Source organism: Pteropus medius, unplaced genomic scaffold (assembly GCF_902729225.1).
Source record: "Pteropus medius unplaced genomic scaffold, Ma_sr-lr_union100, whole genome shotgun sequence".
Lineage (NCBI taxonomy): Eukaryota > Metazoa > Chordata > Mammalia > Chiroptera > Pteropodidae > Pteropus > Pteropus medius.
In genome coordinates this window covers 1,846,907-1,870,857 of record NW_024351647.1, presented here as the reverse complement: position 1 = coordinate 1,870,857, position 23,951 = coordinate 1,846,907, and the positions used below count along the sequence as shown (strand labels likewise).

Below are 23,951 nucleotides of genomic sequence, written 5' to 3'. Positions count from 1 at the left end.
GATCCCAAAGTACACCAGAGGGCAAGGCCTGGATGTTCTGAATAATAGGTCTTGCTCCAGATAAGCCCAAGGAAAGCGGTATGGCCTCTACCTTAAATTCTCAGTTTAGCTCAGCTTCTAGATCTAACTTTGCCATGACTTCTCCATCTTTCCTCTCCTCTTTCTTCCTAACTCTAAGCAAAATTGCAGCTCTTCCCTCTTCAACACTTGGTTGTCTCATTATGAAGTTTTGGTACTGGAGGCCTTTGGCCTGAATTCTGCTTTTCTGCAGGCCCTGGGTTTCCTTAACTGACAGATTCACCTGTGCCCATTCCTGAACCAGTCCTGATCAAGACAGTGATCCCACCATCCAGTGTAGACAGGAATTAGTCTTTTGTCGTCAACTAGCAATTTTAAACCGGGGTGATTTTTTTTCCACCCAGGGATATTTGTCGATGTCTGGAGACATTTATGGTTGTCACACCTGGGGAAGTGAACAGAGATCATGGATGCTGATAAACATCCTGCAATGCACTGGGCAATCCCCTACAACAAAAAATTATCTGATCTCAAATGTCAATGGTGCCAAGGTTGAAAACCCTTGCTGAAGACCTAGGCCCAGGAGTGGACCATGAGAGGCCCAGGAGTGGACCATGAGAACCCACACTCATGCTGAGTTAAACTTCACTTGAGCCCCCTATTGCGTTCTCCTTGTTGGTTTGATTTCTGCTTCATATGCTTGCTCCATGTTCCAGTTCTTCCCTGCTAAATTTGGAATCTTGCCCTGAACCATGCCTGCTTGAGTCTGATCTGACACTTTGGCTTTTGCCAGGCTCCTCACCTGGATTTTTCATTGAAGTCCTATACACATGGACCTAAAAGTTATCATCAATCTAAGTTTTAGTATTAGTGCTGGGAGAACCTCCATTCCTAATCCCTATCTACCATATCATACCACAAGAATAGGAACAGTGAAGTCAGCCTGATTCACAGCCCCTTTGGATATTGTATTCTAGGCTGTTAGCTGCCCTTCGCAAGGACCATTTCCACAACTTTGAGGGTCAAATTACCCAGCCGAGTCTCATTTCTTTATTTCTTCCTCTCTCCTTGAAATCTTTTGTCACTGAGATTCCGGAAAGTCTTGAGTCTGAGTTGACTTCTCTGGGATGCTTTGAGAGAACAATTTCTAATAGAGCAACACTGAGCACTATGCTGAGGGCAATACCCTGCAATTCAGAAGCTTTAACCCAAGCTTTAGAACCATGATGATTCAAGCCAGGACACTGTTCTAAAATAATAATGGCCATTTCTTAGAAGCCAGGAAAAATACTATCTCTTTCACTCTCTCTCTCTCTCTCTGTAGGAATTATTTGAATTGTTATGTGATTAAGCCATTCCCCCAGCCTTCCATTACAGATGGTTCTATGGAAATAGTTTCATAGAGAACTATATTTCCCTGGGAGAGGGAACCACACACCCTGCCAGGATGTCATGCTGCCCCCAGGCACAATATACAAGCATAGCCATGCCTCCCTGCCATGGCAGAGAAAGGAATTTCCAGGAGAACTTTGGCGTCTTGGCCTTACTCCAGACTAACCCAAAGGAGAAACAAGACAGACAAAGCAGTAAATGTAAGGTAGCCGTTAGGGATGATTCAGTCCACAAATATCTATACGTCCAAGAAACAAGTGGAGGTTTTTAGTACATTAAAGTACACCTTGGATGGGATGACAGAGGTGGGGACTTGTTTGAAGGAGTTGAAGATCATGGTCCACCAAACCAAAGCTGAGAGTAATATGTGATTGTGACAACCGGGACCATTTTGCAGTAAATCAAATTGTCAGTAGTGGGCTCAAAGACTGGAATTTCAGCCTTATTGGTTTTGAGTCCTGTTCTTACATTTTAATTGCTGCTTACAATGCTAGTTTTTTTTTGGGGGTTGTTCTAAAGATATCCTGCAAGGGAGATTCACAAGAAACAATCAAAGAAGTACCTTAGGCACAAGGAATGATCATCCGAACTCATCCTTCTTGAATACAGCGAAATTAACAATTTTCACAAGGAATCTGCATCACCAGAAAACTTCCCTAGGGGAAGAAAATGGAAATGAATAAACAAAAAGATAAAACCTAAAATATTGCAATCATTCTAAAGGTTCTACAGATCCAAAGTAGTATCTTCATATTTTTAAAACACAAAGCACAAAACCTCCTTCCTAATTCTCCTGTATTCGTGGAAACATAGCTTCCAGTGGAACATCAATTGAACACACATTGTGTAGCTTTTTCAGTGGTGATGATGTATTTTTCATAAGCTATCCAAACTGTTCCACATCAACATCCTTGATTTACGCTGGCAGAAAGTAGCTTCATGGGATTTTGATTCCCCTTGAGCTCTGTCTCATTGCAGAGCCCATATGCACCAAGAAGTCACAGATGCACAAATCTGAGCAATATGAATTACTCTCAGAAACCCCCAGAGAATACAAAGAACGAGGGTGGTAAATCAGCAAACCATGGACAAACTTTCAAGCTGTAGCTGACAATGAAAATAACACCTAAAAACTTGAAATGCACAGCTTATAAAGTAAAGAAGTATGCTTTTCCTGAGTGGGCAAGATCTAGATTTACATCAGCTATAACCACACTGCCTTACCAGCCCCATTTTAATAGGTTCCAGATACTTGAGGAATTGAGGAACTATCAGTGCCCATCACTGACATCACTTGCTACAAAATTCCAAGCTCAGGCAGTTCTACATAAATTGGCCCTTTCATTTCAGCTAATCTCTTCACTGCACAATTAAATAAATGTAGGTGAGGAAAGCAGATTCTTTTTAAAAATACTTGTCTCTCTTTCTGAATATGTCTGTATGATAAACAAAGAACAAAAATCTAAACCTAATCTTATAAATAAGTTTAAGATATGGATTTTATTCTATTTTATCTTCATAGTTTATGAAAGTTCTATAAATACTGTTCTTAATCCAGTGTCACCTCCAATAAAATTTTCTAGGAATTATGAGTTATGTCCCTATTAGTCACATTAATTAGATTACAATGCCTAAATTTCTGCTTTTTGCATTAATAGTTTATTCATATAGTAGTAAAAAATAATCATCACTTCACTGGTATTGCAAAGCTTTTTGCCTCCTACACTGGGAACTTCGATTGTGTCTAACAAGTGGATTTTAGAGAAACTGGAAATCCATGGGGTGGGCCTGTTTATCATAACCATTGTAACTGATTAACTCAAATAGCATATGTTACTTACTGCCTAAGTTGAGTCTTTTAAATGTGACTCTAAGACAGGCCTTTATCTGCATCAGTGGGGAAAACTTTACCAGCTGCTGATACTTCTTTTCATGTGGAAGAACATGCATTATTGCACTTCTGGACACTGTCCATACCCCTATTTGCTCTTCCCTTGACAGCACATATAAATCACAAATATCAACCTTATCAGTCATAAAGATGATGTTTTAGTCTATATTTGCCTTATTCCTTTTTTTAATTTTTCAACTTTGTTTGAATTCTTTAAAATTAAAAATTTTTTAATTTTTCAACTTTGAATTGGAATGTGAGAGAATAAAATAAACATGTTAGAAGATCTTGAGTGGCATTAGGTTTTGGATTTTTTTTTTTTTTTTTTATATATGGAAGAGATGCTTGGACCTTAGTGGGTTGTGGAGGCTTTTACTGGTTCATAAGGTTGTTTTTTGCACTTGGCTGTTTTTAAATTCTGTGACTTGGAAAAAGGGCCTTAAAGCTGTCATAGACCACATATTGCAACTCTGATAGATGATTACAACTTATCCTATGGTTGCTTTATATGGACTAATTTTATATGTGAATCTTTACTGCTTTCATGGACTATGAGAACCTAAAGCAAAGTTGCATGGCCCTCATCAAGGACGCATCTCAGGAGAAATATCTGGACAATTGGGCTTCAACAATCCTGGGAATCACCTCATGAGGCATCAACCTCATGGGGTCTAGAAACACCTGGACTTTCGTGGGCACAGGAAATCTCATGGTGAAGGCTTGGCCTTATACTGTATAAGCCTGGGCTTAGCACATATGTGCTGGTTGGCCTCAAGGCCACGCAGTGGAGTAAGTGGCTAAGAGGGGATCTGAACACAGGCTGGTTTTGTGCCAGAATCCAAGTTTTTAACACTCTGTATTAGGTTTCTCTTGCTGCTGCAATAAACTTAGTGGCCTAAAACGATGCAAATTTATTATGTTACATACAGTTCTAGAGGCCAGAAGTCCAAAATGAGACTTAATGGGCTAAAATCATAGTGTTGTTAAGGCTGCATTCCTTCTGGAGGCTATAGTTAAAAATCCATTTCTTTACCTTTTCAACCTTCTAGAGGCCACCTATATTCCTTAGATCATGGCCCCTTACTCCATTCTTAAAAGACAGTAACTTAGCATTTTCAAATATCTCTCTGACTTTGACACTCATGCCTTCCTCTTATAAGGACTCGTGATTATATTGAGTTTACCTAGATAATCCAGCGTAATTTCCCCATTTCAAAATTCTTAACTTAATTGCATCTGCAAAGTCCCTTTTGCCATTTAAGATACAATTGCAGGTTCCAAGGACTAGGACATGAACATCTTCAGGGGAATAGTCCTTATTCTGTCCACCATGGCAGCATACATCCAGCCTCTCCATTTAAACACTGCATTTTGGATCATGGTCTTTGTTGACATACTAAGCCTTTGATGATATTCTGGGGGTGTAATTTTTTCTGATATGGTTGTTTTAGGGGTTGAGGTTTGTCTTCTCTTCTAAATGTAGTAGGTGTGGCCCACTATTGAAAATATTATTTTTTGAAAATTTTAACCCATTATATCAATGAGCAACACAGCATAGAATGGTATATTTTTTGCAGGACCACACTGACTCCAGTGAGAGAGAGCTCAGTCTGCAAGCACTGGCAGAATTCCTTCCTCTGCCAAGACTATTAAAACTCATCAACCCAGCTCTTAGAGAAGAGGTCAGGAGGACATTAGTTACTTTGGACTTTAATTACCAAGAGCAATAGAATCTGATTTCAGACTATAATTTCTTTGAGTTTTGTCATCTTTAGATTTAAATTTGTAAAGAGATTATTGTTTGGATTATTTTTTTTCTTTTTTTTTTGAGAGAGAGAGAACTGCAATGGGACGATTTTATTCAACTTTAGGGCATCTCCATATTGTTGGCATTTTAGTAATAGAGTTTCTGTGTGCATTTTTATTTGATTTTACTGCAGAATCTCTCATAGGCTTTATTGGACAGTTGAAGCAAGACAAAATTTGGAAAGGGAAATAAAACGGGGAGAACATTTTTGGCCTCAGAGTCAATTTAATTAATGAATTGTTCTGACCCATTTCAAGTCCTCCTGGGGCAAACTGTCCTCCCTGCAAGAAGAGATGGGCTGAAACTAGCCCTGCTGGGTGAGTTGGTTGAAGTCCAGGCAGGATTCAGTGTCTGTGGTCATGGATGTGAAGCCAGCTACAGCATGCTATCATGGAGCTGGTCACAAGCTCCAAGATTATAGGGGCTCCTTCACTTAATAATCTTAACTGGGCCCCTAGAGTTGTGGCAGCCAGGAAATAAGCCACATTCTCCAATTTCAGGTTTGTTAGTTCAAAATGTGATACTTTGGACTCCATCTGGCCTCTTCGTCTTTTCTTCAGTGGATCTAAATTTAGGTGGGAAAAAGGAGTGTTAGTTATTGGGCTCCCATGAGCTTCCCAGGAATTCTTTATTTTCTCTCTAGATTGCTATAGTGTTCTTTTAATGGACCTATTTCTTTCTTTCCAGTCAATCTTTTATGTTATCTTCCTGCCTTGTCAGCCTTTTAGTTTGTATTATTTTGCTTAGAGCAGAAGATCTTAACCCTTTTTGTGACATGAACCTTTATGTCAGACTGGAAAATTTGTGGGCTCCTCTCAGAATAATGTTTGTACAAGCAAAACATAAAATACAGAGGATTACAAAGTGAACTGTCATATTGAAACATAGTTCTCAAAAACGTTGAAAAACGAATTTGAGACATAATGAGTAAAAATCTTTATTAGTGCATTAAACAATAAGATCTAGTAGTAAATTAATAAGTACTATAATTTCAATGTACTGAATGGCACAAATAATTTCAAGATATCTCAAGCCATTTGTAATAGAAAATGGAAATATCTGTGACATCTATTGGTGACAAAGTTATAGATGATAATTCTGATGTGATATGTTGTACAGATTCAAAATGAAAGAAATGCCAAATTTCAGTAAAAGGTTAGTAAAAATAAATATGCAGTTTTTTCCTTTTCAAGTTCATGGATTCCCTCCACGGAAATCCAAGTTATAAACCCCTGGCTTAGAGTGGTTGTTTATTGCTTATCTGCCATATAAAAATCTAAAAGTTCTACTTTCCCATAAATGCCCTTTATCAGCTCTCATTCTAGTCCTTCACACCTTACCAGCCTCATCCTACATTATTCTTCAATGCTGATCTGCTTTTATCTGAAGCAAATCAGATTTTTAACACTAATGCACAAAATACTCAAGTTTGCACACATGCAATTAATTCCATTATGCATTCATTCCGAGTACTGAGCCTTATTCACTATTCATTGCATTCTACATGGTTTTGTTAACACTCTCCAGCCTATGTTTATGTGAAAATGCCATAGCATTTTATCTCATTGAAAAGATGTGAAGAGCCACTGAGTTGTGATAGAAGTGTAAGCTCAGTAAAAGCCCAAACTTCACATTTCTTTTATCTTCGTATCCTCAGTTTGAGCCCATAAAAGGAGTTCACCAAACATTTGTGGAATGAATAACTGATTCACTATTCAATGATAAACTCAGATTTTAAATGAAGCAAATACTAAAGAGAATAAAGGTTATTTGGGAAACAAGAGTGCATTCTTGATAAAACTGGCTTTAATTCTTGGAATGCCTATTTCATTATGAGTAGAAAACATAAAGTTTTCTCCTTGCAAACGGTACCAAATACACAGAAAATGAACAATTACCGCATTTTTTTCTTACAAAAGATGTATTAAAGTTCTGTATCAATTCTTTTATTGCCTTTATGGAAATAAACATAAATTTCGTACATTGGAAACTGTTCCAGACAGGGTCTTCATAGCTACCTCCTGCTATGATATGTCAGATGCTTTAATAAGCATATGTACTCAATGAATCGTGTTAACCTCTGCTCCTTTCATTTTACTCAATAGCTTATGACTTCACTATTTTTTCCTGAAATATATGAATAGTTTTTCAAATATGAAAAATATCAATTAAATTTTATCTTAAGTTTTTAAAATATGCATAGATAGAGCAGTTGTTTTTCAGTGGTAACTGTACTGAGAGAATTAACATAGGTTTGTTTTTTGAGTGGTAGCAAAACACAACATTAATATATGTCATAATTCATTTTTAAGAGCATAAAGTGTTTTTTAAACAACAGATTGAGATCCATCAGTGGGTTGTGAAATCATGATAGTGGGTCAAAAACATTTTTAAAAGTAAAGCAGAACAAAGTAGAAAATATCAGAATGCATTGTACATAGTAAGAAAAAGTAGTGTTTGGTAAAACTTTTAGTATGTGCATTGACTGAGCTGCAATCTAACGTGTATTTCTTACTTTGGGTCACAGTTAAAACATTTAAAAAACATTAATTATGATCATTTTATTGATTTTACAGATTAAGAAAAAACCATGGTTCCAATAAAACCCTGCCTAACATCACAGGATTGTAGACAATTTAAGCAACATTATATCTCCTGACTCTCATATAGAGAGGGTTCTATTCTTGTTTATACATTTTTTTCTCTCTAATAAACCAATTATGGAGACAAATTTGTCTGGTTAAGTCACCAGACAAATCTTATCACCTCAACACCTTTTGCTTTGGTGTTTGCTATGGACTTTCCTGTGGGTATTGAAGCCCTTTATGGAATATAGTTGTAAAGTATTTTGGAAATTCCTGTATCACAGGGCTGTTATAGGAATTAAATAATATAACATGTGAAAGCAACTAGAACATTGATTGGCCCACTGGAAATGCTCTGTAGATATTCAAAGCTAGACATATATATTTAAGTTTGCCTCTCATTGGTATTTAGTAGGACGTCTGATAGCATAAAAACAAACTAATTTGGAAAATTGTAATATCCTTTATTTATCAAATGTGACAAGACAAGCAAAACTATGCTGCTATGATAAATACTATTCTGTTAATATTGTATTTTAATGCGATCAAGCCTATGTGTGTAGCAATACCTATAACTGTATTATTTATGTCATAATTATATTACACTTTTTTTTACTATCTAATACAGAAAAAACCTTTAAAATATAGAATATTAGGCTTGAGTTTAGGTATAAGAAAGAATTTCCCAATATAATGCTTATTAAACAATATACCACAGAATTGTATGGCATCTTCTTCCTTGAATTTTTTTAAATTACTATTTAAAAAATATTCCATGATGGAAAGCTGTCGGTTCTAGATGTTGCCAGTTCCCATTCAAAGGAACTTACAGAAAGGTTGTCTGGCTTTCATTCACTTCACCTGAAGGCATCAGATTACCTAACACAGGCAATAGTACCTCCTTCCTTGTTTTCCTGACTGCCTAAACTCTTTAATAGAGAACCCTGAGGTAGAGGCCAGCTCCTGCCACAGCCTAGGGTCCCACACAGGAGGTCCCTATTTGGTCAGGAGAACCAAATCCCAAAATGCAAAACTCAAGTGAAAATGGCAGAAATAGGCAAGTCTCTCTGTCCCCCTTTTCAAATTGTTTGAAAGTAACAATAGTTGTAACCATAAAACAAAGACTCCATCAAAAAAAGAAAAAAAAAAAACTGATGATGCACTTAAGTCTGTTATTGCTAAAGAGGAGGCATCCAACAAGTTGCAACTAATTTATTCCATCAGAATGAATTAGGTACCTACACTACCACACCTCATCCAGCCAGAGGATTAATGGGAGACCCTCAGGGTGACTTTGTTTAAAGCCTGAAAAACAAACAAAGCAGTTGAGCCTTTTATAAAAACTCAACTCTACCGGTCCAAATAAATCAGATCTCTGATAAGAAAACTAAGATTCCAAGCCACCCTCAAACCACAGCCATGAATGTAAACAGAAGAAAAACATCACAATTATCCTAAGTCTGACATAAGAATTACTCCTTGCCTGTAAGCACCAGATTGCATAAATCATGTTGCTCTAAATTAAAATTGGCCTGTATGTCCAACAAAGATCTCAGGATGAACAAAAATTCCAATCTTGTTCTCTGTAGCCCTTTTAGTAATCCTGAGTAGGTGCTCATTAAATATTTGATGAACAAGTTAATGACTCTCTGCAGGTGGGAACTGACACAAATCAACGTGTAATTGTGTAAACCAAACATTCATGTTGCACACTGGTAAACTTTAGGCAGGTGTGTTTGTTCCTACTCTTTGTAAGACATAAACAACTAAGATGCCAGTATTAATGTGCAATCCACACTTAACCCCAAAGAGATTTTGTTTAGTTTTCTTTTTTCTTATCCTTCTTGTAATTTAACTGGGATACAGGACCATCTGCATGTTTCACGATTACTTAGGTCGAAGGAGTAAGTCAAAGAACCTTCACTTTAATAGACACTAACCCTACTGTACTAGGCCTTGACCATGCTTGCTTTTAAAAAGTATACAACCAAGTGGATGTGGAACAATAATTGATGCCATGTTCAGTATGGCAGTGAGGCCAGTCTTAATAGCACAGTTGTTACCTATTCTTTCATTCAATACTTACTGACTGAAAACTTACTGTATTAGTCCCAATATGCTAGGTTATGCTATAGTAACAAATAAGTCATCAAATCTCAAAGCCTTATACCAACAAAACTATGTATCTCAATCACACAAAGTACTTTGAAGTTCCAATAATTCACCAGGAGATCTTTTTCCAGTTAATAACACAGGTATCTAGGCTCCCTCTATCATGTGATGCCTTGATCTCAATGTGTCATCTCTATGGTTTTTCTACTAGGAGAAGAAAGAAAGTGGAGAACTTATATCTACCCTTATATACCTAAGCCCAAAGTGACACATATTACTTTGGCTCACAGCAAGAACTAGTCATATCACCTTGTATAAATAAAAAGAAGCACATGGACCCTTAAAAAGTATTACTTGTATCTTTCATAGCTACTATATGCAAGAAAATGAGATAAATGTTAGGGGATGTTTAGACATTCAAAAAAGTACACACTGATGCTTTTGAGATTTCTAACCACTCTAGCACTTATCTCTATTTTTTTCTTTCATTCATCCACTCATTCATTTATTCATTTGCTCTCTAAGCCACTTGTTGATTTATTGAGTAACCATCTTTCAGGATTTGTGCTAGGTGATGGCATAAAAAGGTGATTAAAACTCATTACTTTCATCATGGAGTTTATAGCCTAACATGAAAATAAATGTATAAACAATACTATAACCATAATTCAGTGTAAGACCAGCTATGATAGAATCTGTGTTAAGTGTTACAGAAATATATTTCTTCACTTATCCTTTCAGCCAATCATTCTACCTTAGCATGTACCATGCACCTTGCTTAGCAGAGATACTAGATAATTTTCACTGACTAAAATGGGGAAGGAATTAAAAGAAATTATATTTGAGTTGGTCACTAAAGGGTGAGTATGAGTTTTCTCTGAACATGAGAAATATTTAAGTCTTGACGTGATAAAATGTACCCAACTATTTTTTGCTCAACAATCTAATAGTTAAGAGTGCAGACTAGAATCAAAAGCCGGATTGTGAATGGTGATTCTTTTGTTTATTAGTCATTTATTAGCTATTGACTTCCTTCCCTGGTCTTCAGTTTTCTCTTTCATAAAATAACAACAACAACAACAACAATAATGATACCTATCATATAGGGTTGTTTTAAAGCTAAAGTAAGAAAATACATTTAAACCTTAACAAAAAATAATAAGAGTAGGTTATTATAATTATTATTATTCTCTCAGAAGAGGAAAGAACTTGCTATAACTACAGTATCTATAAATGTTATTGCCTACTGGATCAGTTTCCAAATAGCTTCTAACTTGTGTCTCTGAATAGCAATAGCTGAAACAGATGAGCAAGTTTTCCCATTATCTTCTGACTGATAATATATTCTATTTCTATCCTGTATTACAATGTAAACTATTGGATATCTATAGTGTAAACCAAGGGGCCTTGTGAGTGCATATTAATTGACGAGTTAGGTTCTAAACCAGAAACTGAAAATCTACCTAGAATGACCCAACTATTCCCTTACCCTGATCCTTCCTCTTCCTCTTCTAGGTATTAGCTTAGATACTTCCTCCTCTAGGAAGTCTCATTTTGCTCACCACCCCAACAAGCCCTTCTTATTTTCCCCTCACCTCCTGGTCTCCCTGTAGAAATACTTAATGAGATATGTTAGAATAGCCTATTGACTTGTCTGTTCCTCCTGCTCAATGCCGAGCTCCATGAAGAAGAGGACAACATGTCTCAAATGCATCATTATATTCACAGTGCTTGGAAGAGTACCTGGTATAGAGTAGATGTTTATTACATTTTGAGGGCAGAAAGTGTAATTATGCGAGGAATGAGCAAGTATGAAAAGGTTAAGTTGGAAGTTATGAGTTGAGAGCATCCATGAGATGATGAACCTTTAAATGAGGCTTATATTAGTAGAAGTAAAGAAATCAGGATACGGAGAAATTTCAAGACTGAATATCATAAATATGAATGTTGAAGTGACTGAGAGTCATTGTTATAAGATTTCTATAAATATGGCAGCTTAGTCATATTTAAGGGTCTGATGATTCTTTGAACCTTTGAAGAAAGTTCTGGGGAGAAAATTCCCTTGAGTACTTGGGTCTATACTCAAAGATTTGATATACTTCTTTTTTAATGGAAGCTGTAAAGACCAGAGTTATACCCTTTAAGACAAAGTTCTCTTTAATAGACTTTGAATTACTGTTTAAGGAAGATATGCTCTGGATATCTTCTGCATCTGGAATTCAGAAGTTCAGTTGAGGCCATTCAAACTAGTTTCTCAGTAGACACTAACCATGAGTTATAGCAGTATTATTCCATTCAGCACATTAACAACTCCACTATATAAGTACAGTTTGCCTCCTCCCAAACTCTGCTCTTTTAGCATCTTCCATCTTTCCAGGTTTTCAATTTCCCTATATCATACTTCAAACTTCTCTCATCCAGTTTCAGTTCTGATCACCATTCCACACACAAGGCAACACCATAAACATTGACTCTTTTTCTAGAGTCATTGTAAATTAAAGAAATAGGTTTTAGGATGTAAACAATAAAAATATATATATATATATATATATATATATATATATATATATATATATATATATATATATATATATTGTGAAAAACTACATAACAGAATTAGAAACATTTACGTGAATAACTTCCCATGGAAAAAAAATCTAATCCTTTGACTTTTTTACATGGTAATGAAAGAAGATAAAAGCTAAAAGTAAAGAAAAAACTAATAGAAAATTTGAAAGATCCCTTTAAATATGAGAAAGCTTTGGCATATTTGAGATTTAAGACAGCAATGATTGTTTTCAAAATAGGGCTCAGGGGTAACAAGAAGTCTAAAAAGATTGTCCAGTGTCCCAGACTGCTAGGCGTGTCTGGTATAGGAGACCCAATTATAAAGAGGCATAAGGATCATAGGAGAGAAAAGTCAGTGGAATAACATTCTACATTGGGAATGGACTCTGAATGAAAGCTGTACATAATGATTAAAGAAAGTTGTTCTGACAAGCAATATGCAAGTGTGCTCGTGCTCTTGTTGTTCTTTTTTTTTTTTTTAAATACTTCAGGGATAAAGTGATATACATCATTTTCCAATGGAATAAATATTCAGACTCCATTGAGCAAGCAGGTCTAAAAGCAATGGTGTTTGAGTCCTGATGGTCCCAATTTTTTAATATCTGGTCCACAATGTGTAGGTAGTGTGAAAATACAGCACTGGACCTATTTACCTGACAAGTGTTTTGAATGTGTCTATATCATGAAGATGGCAAGACAATATGATAACCTACACTGAGGTACAGCTTTTGTTTTAAGATATGAAACAAAAATAAAATTAGTCAGGATTCGTCATAAAGAACAAAGACTGGTCTCTTCGGAAATTCTTGTGTTAAATGTAACAATGATTATAACTTTGTTCCTCATATGAGGTAATGTTTTCCTAGGGATATTTAACAGTATTTAGCCATCAATTAATTGGCATCGAATCAAAAGAAACACCTGTGCTCCTGCTAATCTGGTGTGGTTTCTTAATCACCTCAATAGGAAGTTAGCAAAGTATGTGGTAGAAAAAAAAAACTGGAACAGCTCTGCTTTATATCACACTGTTTAGTGAAATCTATAATGAATCCTAATTTGCTTACTTTTGAGTTGAAACTAAAAGGGCAAAATAAATCCATTATCCTAGACTAGGAACCTAAAGAAGTTGGAATATATCACTTGAAGGGGAAAAGAACTTCACTCAAAAAGGAATAAAATTTAATGAAATGGTAACAACTTTTCAGAAAGCTGGTGAGGCCATAGCTGAGAATCAGAGTTCCCTCAGACATAGCAGAAATAATTCTTTTGAGAATAGCCCATGTAACCATAGAGATTTCTGTGATTAGAGACAGAAGGAAGGATGAAACATCTTGAAGCTGTTACCTGTGATGGGTATAGGAATTTCAAAGCTTTGGAAGATCAGAAGAGATGTCTGATTTCTGCAAGAGATTCTTCCCAGATCCCTTAAATCATTTATTATCTTCCCTTTTTAATCTGTTATTTGTAGCTAAGTCTCTTTGCAGTGAGTTCAGTGTCTGATTCATCTGTGATGTCCTCCCACAGCACCTATCATAATGTTTTATATATTGTAAGACATACAATAAGCATTTTTATATTGTAAGAATTGATGTAATACAGCTGTACTTTCAATCCACTATCAAGGTACTTCTTTATCCTATTTCTATAAATTTATTCAGATCCAAGCGTGGAGATTTATCATCATTCGTTCATTTATTCATTCATTTGTAATGGGCACTTACTAAGTATCTACTATGTGCAAGGATCTCTAAGCCCTATGGGGGAATAAACAAATGTGAATATTAACATCTTCATTTTTAGTGAACTTATAAATGAATATATTTTCATATCAATAGAAAAGCTCTTTTTTAAAATCAACTCTCTAATTAAACATCAATCCAGTTAATACTTAATTGGTAGCCACTATATTAAACTGTTATAGACACTGAATATTGCTTTTGATATTCATTATGGGGAACGACTTTTGGAGATGGATGAAATGAGTTCTACCTACAAAGCTTTGAAATAAAACAGAAGCCAGCATGGGTTACTCTAGAACTGTCCTTAGCCAACATGTCCTTGGCCTGGCTGAAAGTCCATGGTAATATCACCATGGTGATGTTTTGATCCAAAAGAACAACTGACATGTGAGATATGATGAGGGAAAGAGAGATGAGCAAAAGAAGGGAAAATGCAGAGCTGTGGATTCTTTGAGTCCTTCTCCCTGAGGTCTCTTCTTCCTTTGCTCTGGGAAAATGCACCACAGAAAGAAAAGGCCAGGTTTTCAAGATGAAATAATACTACTTCTTAAATAAGAGCAAACTTTTGCTGCATACAGGTAACACTATTAATGAGATAAAAATATGCTTAAACTCTCCCAGAGTAAAAGCACCTATTCAAGGAGAAAGAATGTAGAAGGTAGTGTGTGCCTACAACCAAAAATTTCAAGTGTTAAATGGACATGGACACACACACAAGTCTACCTTATGAGCTGAATATAAAGAATGCAGCTGATGAATGTCTTAAATTCTTGAGACTCCAGACTGGCCTTATTCTGAACAGTCACATCAATAGGGGCCTGTCTTTGAGCTGATCCCTCAGCAAGTGACTCAGCAGTCTAACACTCCCTGTGAAACAGGCCATCTGCAGAAGAGAAAATTTCAGGTATATCAGAATGGCTCTGTCTCAAATAACCTTCCCCTTCCTTTGTGGCTGAGCGTCCAGAAACTTGATGGGGAGTTTCTAGGAAAGAGGCCAGAAATCATGCAGTTAGCAAGGGAGATTCAGCTTGGAGTTTGGTTCAGTACTTGAGTCTCACTTCTTATGCAGAGATCATTGTTTAACCATTCAGAGGGCCTCCTGCTATTTCTCTTAGACAGGGATTTCATCTGCTTTTTCTGTGCAGATGAAGCAGGTTCCCAATTAGTTACCTAGCTTCTCAACCCTGTTTAACGTTTGAAGTTTGGGGCCTCAGAATGAGACACTGGATTGTGTCAGTATAAAAATGGAGTCTCACATATAACGAGCAGCTGAACACTCCTCAGAGAGTATGCAGTTGCTTTGGAAAGATCAAGGGATTGTGGTTTAAGAGGTATGGGTTTAAATCCTCACTCTGCCACTTGTGAGATTCGGGGGAAATTCCGTAAACCTCATGTTCCTCAACTGTAACATACTATCTAGCCTATTTACACAGTTATTTTGCAAATTCAATGGCATGAACTATATGAAAATTGCTATGAAAACTATAAAGTCCTAGACGAATATAAATTCTCACCACTGTAACTTTTCTTCTGCATGTATCTAATATTTTTATTTAACTCTGCCATATTCTACTTTGTAATATAACTTTTAAATATTACTCTTTCCCCTTTAAGGCAGCAAGTTATTTAAAGGAATTTGCATCATTACATAGGGCAGAAAAAGAAGCCTAGAACTTTCCACATTCAGTCAGTGAATATTAGAAATATGAAGATCAATCTTGTGGTAAGTGGACCCCTATGGCATACAGTTTGTAACTCTGATAGCTGTTTTCATTGCTCAGATTTTTTTTAAAAAAAGACACTTCAAGAGAAAATAGCTTACTTATTTCCTCCTAAAGTAGGAGTTTCAGGTGGAATTCAGGGAACTACCAGACATAAAATTGCTCCTAGACTGTCATGTTTCATAGCAATCACCATAAGGAAGAACTCCTAAGCCAAAATCAGCAGTGTTTACCCTTTTAAAATGTGCTTCCTGCTCCCCATCGGCCAAGTATTTGAGTTTCTTCCTTGTTCACTTTTTTCTAAGGCCTAGGGCTAGTGGTTACTTTTTGTAGTTGCTACTCCAATTTAAGGGATAGCTCTGTTATATCCCTTTTAGAACTAAACTTTTACCTAGTTGACAATTCTTTGTATTACATTTACTTGTTCAAACTACTAGTGTGGTTTCTGTCTCTTGATTGGATTCCCATGTAGTAGAGTTGGTACTGAATGGTGTTCCAGCTCTGCTGATGGAGCTATAACCCCAAGAATCCTTCTTCCTAGAGAGGGGATTGAAACATCAGCATCATGTGCACATGTCTAGAAAATCAAGGTCCTTTTAGCAATAGGTCATAGCATCTGGCAATACCCTGAAAGAACTTTTTTGGCAATTGAGAGTATCATGGGAGTCAATTACTTACTTTAAATTTCCAGTTTGGACTTTATCATTATATTTTGCTTTTTTGAATGTGTTGCTCATTAAATAGAAACACACATTTATGCATGCATTTGCCACATACATTGTATTTATATATTAAATGTATAACATACACTTTTTTGTAATGAATTTTCTAAGAGACAAGTAAGTCCTCATTAAATTTTAGACAAGTATATGCAGCTCTTTCTTCTCAAAGTAATGGTTCACTGGGCAGAAACTAGGGAAGTTCAGAGGGGACCATCCCTTTTTTCCTGTTGAGGAAAAAAACAGTTGTATTTTCTTTATGGTAGGATGAGTCTGTCTGGTGGAGAATATTAGGATTCGATGTGTAACTTGTATAATTTATCAAAAGTATTGTCTTATTGAATTGTTTGTATTTCGCTTATTGTGTAAAGTTTTTTTTTTCCCTCGGGGTGTGTGTGTGTGTGTGTGTGTGTGTGTGTGTGTGTGCACGCGTATATGTGTTGCAAGCCTGGAACATTAACCCAATTGATTCTTGCATCAAACAGTGAGGTAGGCAAGCCTGCCCTTTTCTGCTCATTTTATAGGATAATGTGGATTGAAGAGTTTAAAGGATTTAGTTGTGGTCACACAGATAATAAGAGGTAGAAATAAAAATGATAGTTTCTGACTGTTTTCTTTTTTACTATACTGCCTCTTTATGTTTCCCTTTTTAAATAAATAAATCAATACAGTCTTTTAAGGACTAGATATTAATACTTATTATATTAAACACATATTATATATCAGATATTATGCCAAATAATTTTGTATGGATTAAAAATATTAAAAAAATACTTTCTCAGAGATAGTCTAATTATTATCTCTATTTTATAAATGAAGCTTAGAGAGAATAGGATAATTTCTCAAGTTTGCACAGTTGTTAAATGCTAGAAGTGAGATTCACATCTAGGCAACCTTGCTCTAAGACCCACACATTTATGTCATATACTACATGCCTCCTTTACTAGGCAAATATTTACTGATGAAAAATGGAGTCAGCTATTCCTGTTTAAGAAGGTAAAAAGAAGAGATCATAGGAATTAATAGTCTAAACCTTCGAAAAAATGCTATTTCCTAAAACATAAATAACACCAAGTAAATAAAATGAATACATGGTAAAGAAATTAGCCTAAGTAAAAACTTTTTTAAATTATATTTCTGTTATTAAAATTCTTTAACTACTTGAAAAAATATTAAGTGAACATATAAAACTATCAATCATATAGTTTTGTCCTAAAACACTACTATTAATCAGTTCATTGTTAATACAATTTTTAGAGCAGTTTTAAGTTTACAACAAAATTGAGTGAGCGATCCAAAGATTTCCTATATACTCCCTACCCCCACACGTGCACAGCCCCCTCCATTACCTGCATCACTCACCAGGATGGTATTTTTTTTCCCAAGGATAAACCTATATTGACACATCATAATCACCTGAAGTCTATAGTTTACCTTAAGGCTCATTCTTAGAAAAATGGGTTTAGAAAAAAATGTATAATGATATATAACCATCATTATAATGTCCTATAGAGTATTTTCTCTGCTTTAAAAATCCCTTGTGATCTGCCTATTCATCTTCCTACCACCACTACTGGCAACCACCCATCTTTTTATTGTCTTCATAGTCTTGCTTTTTGAGAATGTCATATAGTTAGAATCAAACAGTATGTAGCTTATCAGTTCATTTTTAATTTTTTCTTCAGGTCTTAGGAAGATGAGCAAATAGGAGTTAGAGTGAGAACTACATTGAGAAAAATACAATATATTACAGAGTTTTCATCAAGTACAAAGTGAAATGATACAGACTGTACTGGATTAGAAAGAGAAAATGCCTCTGTAGGCAAATGACAAATGGCTTGGAAAAAATCATTCTATAAACAACAACCAGCAGGCAGACATTCAGGCAGGCAGACTTTCACATTTGGCCTTGAGAGGGTAATTGGTACTGAACTTGCCCACTCTCCATAAATAATTATAAAAATGGAAAGAGAAAAACTCTACGGCAACAGTTCTCAGGCACTGGACCAGAGGCATTTAAAGACCATGATTCTTGAGAGAAGAAAAACACATGTAAGTCACATGTACTTCCTGGCTTTCTGACTTAAGGCACACACTGAACCAGACTTCAGGGAAGTAACATTCAAGAGAAGATGGTAATCTCACTGAACTGAAGAGGCAGAGATTGAATTCTGAGGCTGTGGAAGCAGCTGGAATTTGTAGAGCCGAGTACTGAAGAGGATGAAACTACATCAACGACGGGGTTGCCAGAAGTCTATGTGAGGGCTAACCATGGCTCTTTGAATGAGGATGAGGATGCACATGTACAAGGCTAGACTCTGCAAGGCCTGCTGCGCATGTCCTGCCATGCAGCTGAGAGCAGAACAGAGATACTAAAGGTCACAATGTACTGAGAGAGATCTCTGTTTGGGCACAGATAGTGTGAAGAGACCTCCTGAGCACATAAAGCATTCATTTGAGACCCCCGCTAGGCCATGCCTTAGCGGTAAGAAACCTTGCCCTAAATTGGGGCCATACTCAAGAACAAAAGGTAAAACCCAAAATATATCTTCCTTGGCTGAGTCAGATAAAAATAATTGGAATCACCACAAATTTAACTGCCCACCAGAACAAAATGTAAAACTATGTCAGGAAAAGCAACATAATCCAGACTTCCTTCAAAATATCATCTACAATGTCCAGTATAGAATCAGGAACATATGACATATAACCATGAAAAAAGAAAAACAGTGAAGAGAAAAGCATCCCGAAAGGGCCAAGGACTTTCAACAACAAGGACAAAAACAGCTATTATAAATACATGCAAGAACTTAAAGAAAAAGATGAACAATTGATTGAAAAGATAATGAATATCAGAAGAGAAATGCAAATTGTTTTTTTAAAAAAACTCTAAAATTGAAAAGTAAAATTTCTGAAATGAAATGAAAATATAACTGTCTTGGCTCAATATCAGACTGAACACTAAACAGCAAAAAAGTTAGTGTACCCGAGGATAAATCAGTAAGACATTGCCCATTCTTAATACAGAGAAAAATAAAAAGTTTAAAAAGAGTGAACAGAGACTCACTAACCTATAAGGAAAACATTAAATAGTTTTAACATATTTGCTATTTCCTAAGCAAATATTTGTTGGAGTCCTAAAGAGATGACATAGAGATGAAAGAGAAAGATGAAAATTTCCCAAATTTGGCAAAAAGCAACTTACACAACCAAAAAGCTCAGTGAACTCTTACAAGGAAATCACACTTAGCACACTATAACCAAAACTGCTTAAGTCCCAAAATGAAGACGAGATTTTAATACAGAAGAAAAAAAAGACACATTATAATGCAATCATTCAGATTACATTTAATTTATATCAGAAACAATGGAGGTCAGCAGACAGTGACATAACATCTTTAAATTGCCAAAAGAAAAAAGTTTTTAGCCCAAAATTCTACATTTAGCAAAAATATCCTCATAAACAAAGGCGAAAAAGAGATTTTAAGATAATTATAAAATGCAAGAATTCTTCACCAGTAGATCTGTATTATCAATCAATCAATCAATCAATCAATAATTCTTTCAGATGAAAAGAAATAATTCCTTTTGGAGACTCAAACTTATAGGAAGGCAAAGACATCAGAAATTATAAATATAAAGAAACTTTTCTTTCATTAATTTCTTTAAAACTGATTACCTAAAGCAAAAATAATGACATTGTATTTGGAATTTATATTATATTTAGAAGCAAAATACATGATAAAAGTAATCTAAAAGATGGAGGATGGAATTATACTATTATAAGTTTCTTGCATTTGTTTAAAGTATTACATAATCTCTAAATAGAAAGTAATACATTAAGAATGGGTAGTTTAAATCCAAGAGTAACCACTAAAAATGTAAGTAAGGCTTATAATTAAAACGTCAATAGAGGAGATAGAATGGAATAGTAAAAGGTATATCTGATTAAACCAAAGGAGAGAGGAAAGGAAGAACAGAAGAACAAAAACAAATGGGACAAATAGAAAACAAAAAGACGACAGACTTAAACACAACTATATCTTTAATTACACTTAATAAAAATAAAACAAATACTCCAATTAAAAGAGAGATTGTTAGAATAAATTTTAAAAACAAACATCAACATAGGCAGTTTACAAGAGCTTAATTTTACATATAAATACAAAAATAGATTAGAAGTAGCAGGGTGGAAAAGGTTATACCGTACAAACAATATGCATAAGAATGATGATATAGCTTTAATGATATCCACATAAGCAGTATTACATGAATGAAGCAGAGAACTTCCAGATGACTTGTATTGCCATAGATAAAAAAGAGAGAACTTTAATAATGGTAATGGAATCAATTAATCAAGAAAACACAATAATCTTAAGTGTTCATACCTCTAATAACAGAGCTTCAAAATAAATGAAGTGAAAACAAACTAAAGAGATAATTAGGTAAATCCACAATTTTATTTGGATATTTTATATCCACTTATAATAATAGAATAGCTAAATAGCTCCATATCTATTAAAGAATTTAAATGTTACTAAAAAACCTGTCCACAAAGAAAGTGATTAGCAAAGACACCAAGTAGTAAGTGAGCTCCACGAAGTTACTCTGAACAAGTTGCATGTATGGATTTCTCAGACTCTCTGAGAAGAATTAGAATGGGTGGTACCTGGGAGGGTAAGCGTACTGTGTTTTGTGTTTTCCCTTTGATAACCATTCTTCATCCTTGCTGTTGATCCCACATTTTACTCATAGATTACATAAAACAGGTACTAGTACCCTCTTGCTTCTCAATGGTTTCAAACCATGTAAAGCACTGGTAGAAGTCTGAAGGGACGGAAGAAAGTGAAGTCAGGATATTTATTCCACTGGCCCCCTCCCTGTTAGGCCAAGGCAGGCTGGCTACTTCTCTTGGTTAGAGAGCACAATTCCTATCGGCTGGACCTCTCCACACAGCTCTCTCTGCCTCTAGGTTCCAGAAACTTCTGCCGCCCTCACCACTCAGGCTTAGAGCACATAGCATCACAACTCATTGTTACTAGTTCCAAGCTTCTGAAATATTCCTTGTCGTTTTACAACTTGTTCTCCAAACCTCAGTAAATAGTCCCTTTATTATTTGCATTACCTACTTTCGGCACACCATATGTTTCTTAATAGATTCCTAATTAATATAGCTAAAGAGATTAAGACTTAACTCAAAGCTATAAATAATTTCTAATATCATATTTTTGGTTTTTTTAATAAAGAAGTGTTCAATAATAAACAATTATAATAAACAATTTTCAAATCAAAGACAATAGATCAGAGGAGTGAGAGCAGGAGAATGGCAAGAGTTAGCTTAGAAGGCAAACATGTAGCAGAGTGAGAATTCTTAACGTAGCCTTGCTTTTTCAACATCCCCCGTTTCAGTGGGAAAAGTGTTTTGGATGAAATGATGCCCTGTATCTCTAGTCATTGGTATCCATTGTGCTCATAAGTTATTCATAAGCTTCCTGTTGATAAGTAACCTTCCAAAAATTAACTCTTTATCATGTCACACAGGATTCAATGGATACTCTTTTTTCCTAGGTCTGTAGATCAATCTGGAATACTAGTTGTGAATATAGAAAATTTCAAATTAACTCGAAAAGTAAGAAAAACAACAGTAAATGCACCCCCCCCCCTTAGAGAGATAATAAAGACAAAAGTAGAAGTTGATGAATGAATTAAAAAAAAAAAAAAAACAGGAAAAAATAGAACTAAAAACTAAATCCAAGACAGTTCTTTGAAATATATACATGAATAATAAACACTAGTTAGTTTAATCAAGAAAATAAAAGAACGTAAATACATAAAAATTGTGAAGAAGAGCATAATCAAAGATGTAGAGACTATATAAGGGATTCCTCTGTTTAACTCTATTCTCATAAGTTGAAGACACAGTAAAATAAATAATATTTTTAAAGGTAATTTACCAAAAGAGAAACTCAACTGAAAGTAGAAAACCCGAATACTGCAATCTCCCTGTAGCCCCAGGGAATATGTTCCAAGACCCTCAATGAATGCCCGAAACCACAGATAGTATGCAGGTCTATGACTAATATGTTGTTTCATAGTATTTATACACCCTAAACATACATACATAACCTTCCTGAAGTCTTCATATAGGCTCAATGCTTTCTGGTACATCATGTTGCCATCAGTCAGAACACATTTTCTTTTCCTATTTTCCACCCATAAATTTAATGTATTTACCATCTTAATTAAGTATTTATCACATTCTATGGCAGTAACTTTTGCAGTTTTAGGTACAACAGCAAAATTAGCACAAACTTCTTTACAGGTAGAAGTTTCATTCTTACCATAGATTTTAGCAACCTCTGCATATGATTTTTTTTTTTCCTTATTAAATCAAGAACTTTCACTTTTTCACTTAAAGGAAGCACTTTAAGACTTCTTTTTGGCATATCGAAATTGCTGGCATCACTACTCTTGCCCTTTGGGGCCATTATTAAGTAAAGTAAGAATTACTTGAACACAAGCTCTGAGAAACTGTAACAGAGACCCGACAACCAAGATGGCTGCTGACCACCTAAAGGGTGGGGAACATCTAGGGCGTGGATCCTCTGGAAGAAGGGAAGATGGGAAGATTCATGTTCAAGTGAGAGGGAGCAGGACATTGTGAGATTTCATCACACTACTTAGAATGGCGTGCAATTTAAAACTTATGACTATTTCTGGAATTTTCTATGAAATATTTTAGAATCGGACTTGACTATAGATGACTAAAACTGTAGAAAATGAAACAGCAGATAAGAGGGACTATTGTATATCAATACTTCATAGATAAAGTTCAGGAAGATAGTAGAGGTCATGTTGATAAAATAAAAAATAAAAGAGAGAAGGAATCTTTTTGATTTTGAGACTTGCAACATTCTCCTTTGTGTGGCATGGGCTTAAAAATACAGTATTACATTCCCAAATCTATAGGTGTAATTGGCTCAACTTTGAATAGTAGTTTTATAATTAAAATATTATAACACATATATTGGTTGGCTTTCAGTTCTTAGGACAAATCTAAGAGAAAGCATAGAATTCTTAGGTACAAAACAGGACTGAGAGAATAAAAGTGCCATAAGATTGATGAAAGTATATGGATGCTAATTTCTTCTTCTTACATATCGGGGTTTAAAAGATAGTATCTAATATAAATGGAATAAGAAATAAAAATTAATGAATTAATAAAAGTTAATAAAATGTTACTTGACAAAATTAAGTAATAAAATAACAATATTTTTAGAATAAAGATAAATTTTAAAAAATTGAGAAGAGGATGTGCTAAGAAAAGGGCACTTTAATAATACCTTTAGCTCCAGCTAAAAAAGACTAAGAATTTAGTCTTTTAATCATAAGGTGGAAG

At 35.2% G+C, this 23,951-nt stretch overlaps 1 long non-coding RNA gene across 1 annotated transcript; it reads left to right on the top strand.

Moving 5' to 3' along the window:
* Positions 1–14,897: 14,897 nt before the first annotated feature.
* Positions 14,898–23,451, top strand: LOC120587203 (uncharacterized). The gene is made up of 3 exons (XR_005648888.1): positions 14,898–15,016; positions 15,727–15,835; positions 22,971–23,451. It is a non-coding gene; the product is annotated as an uncharacterized LOC120587203 (long non-coding RNA).
* The last annotated feature ends 500 nt before the right edge of the window (positions 23,452–23,951 follow it).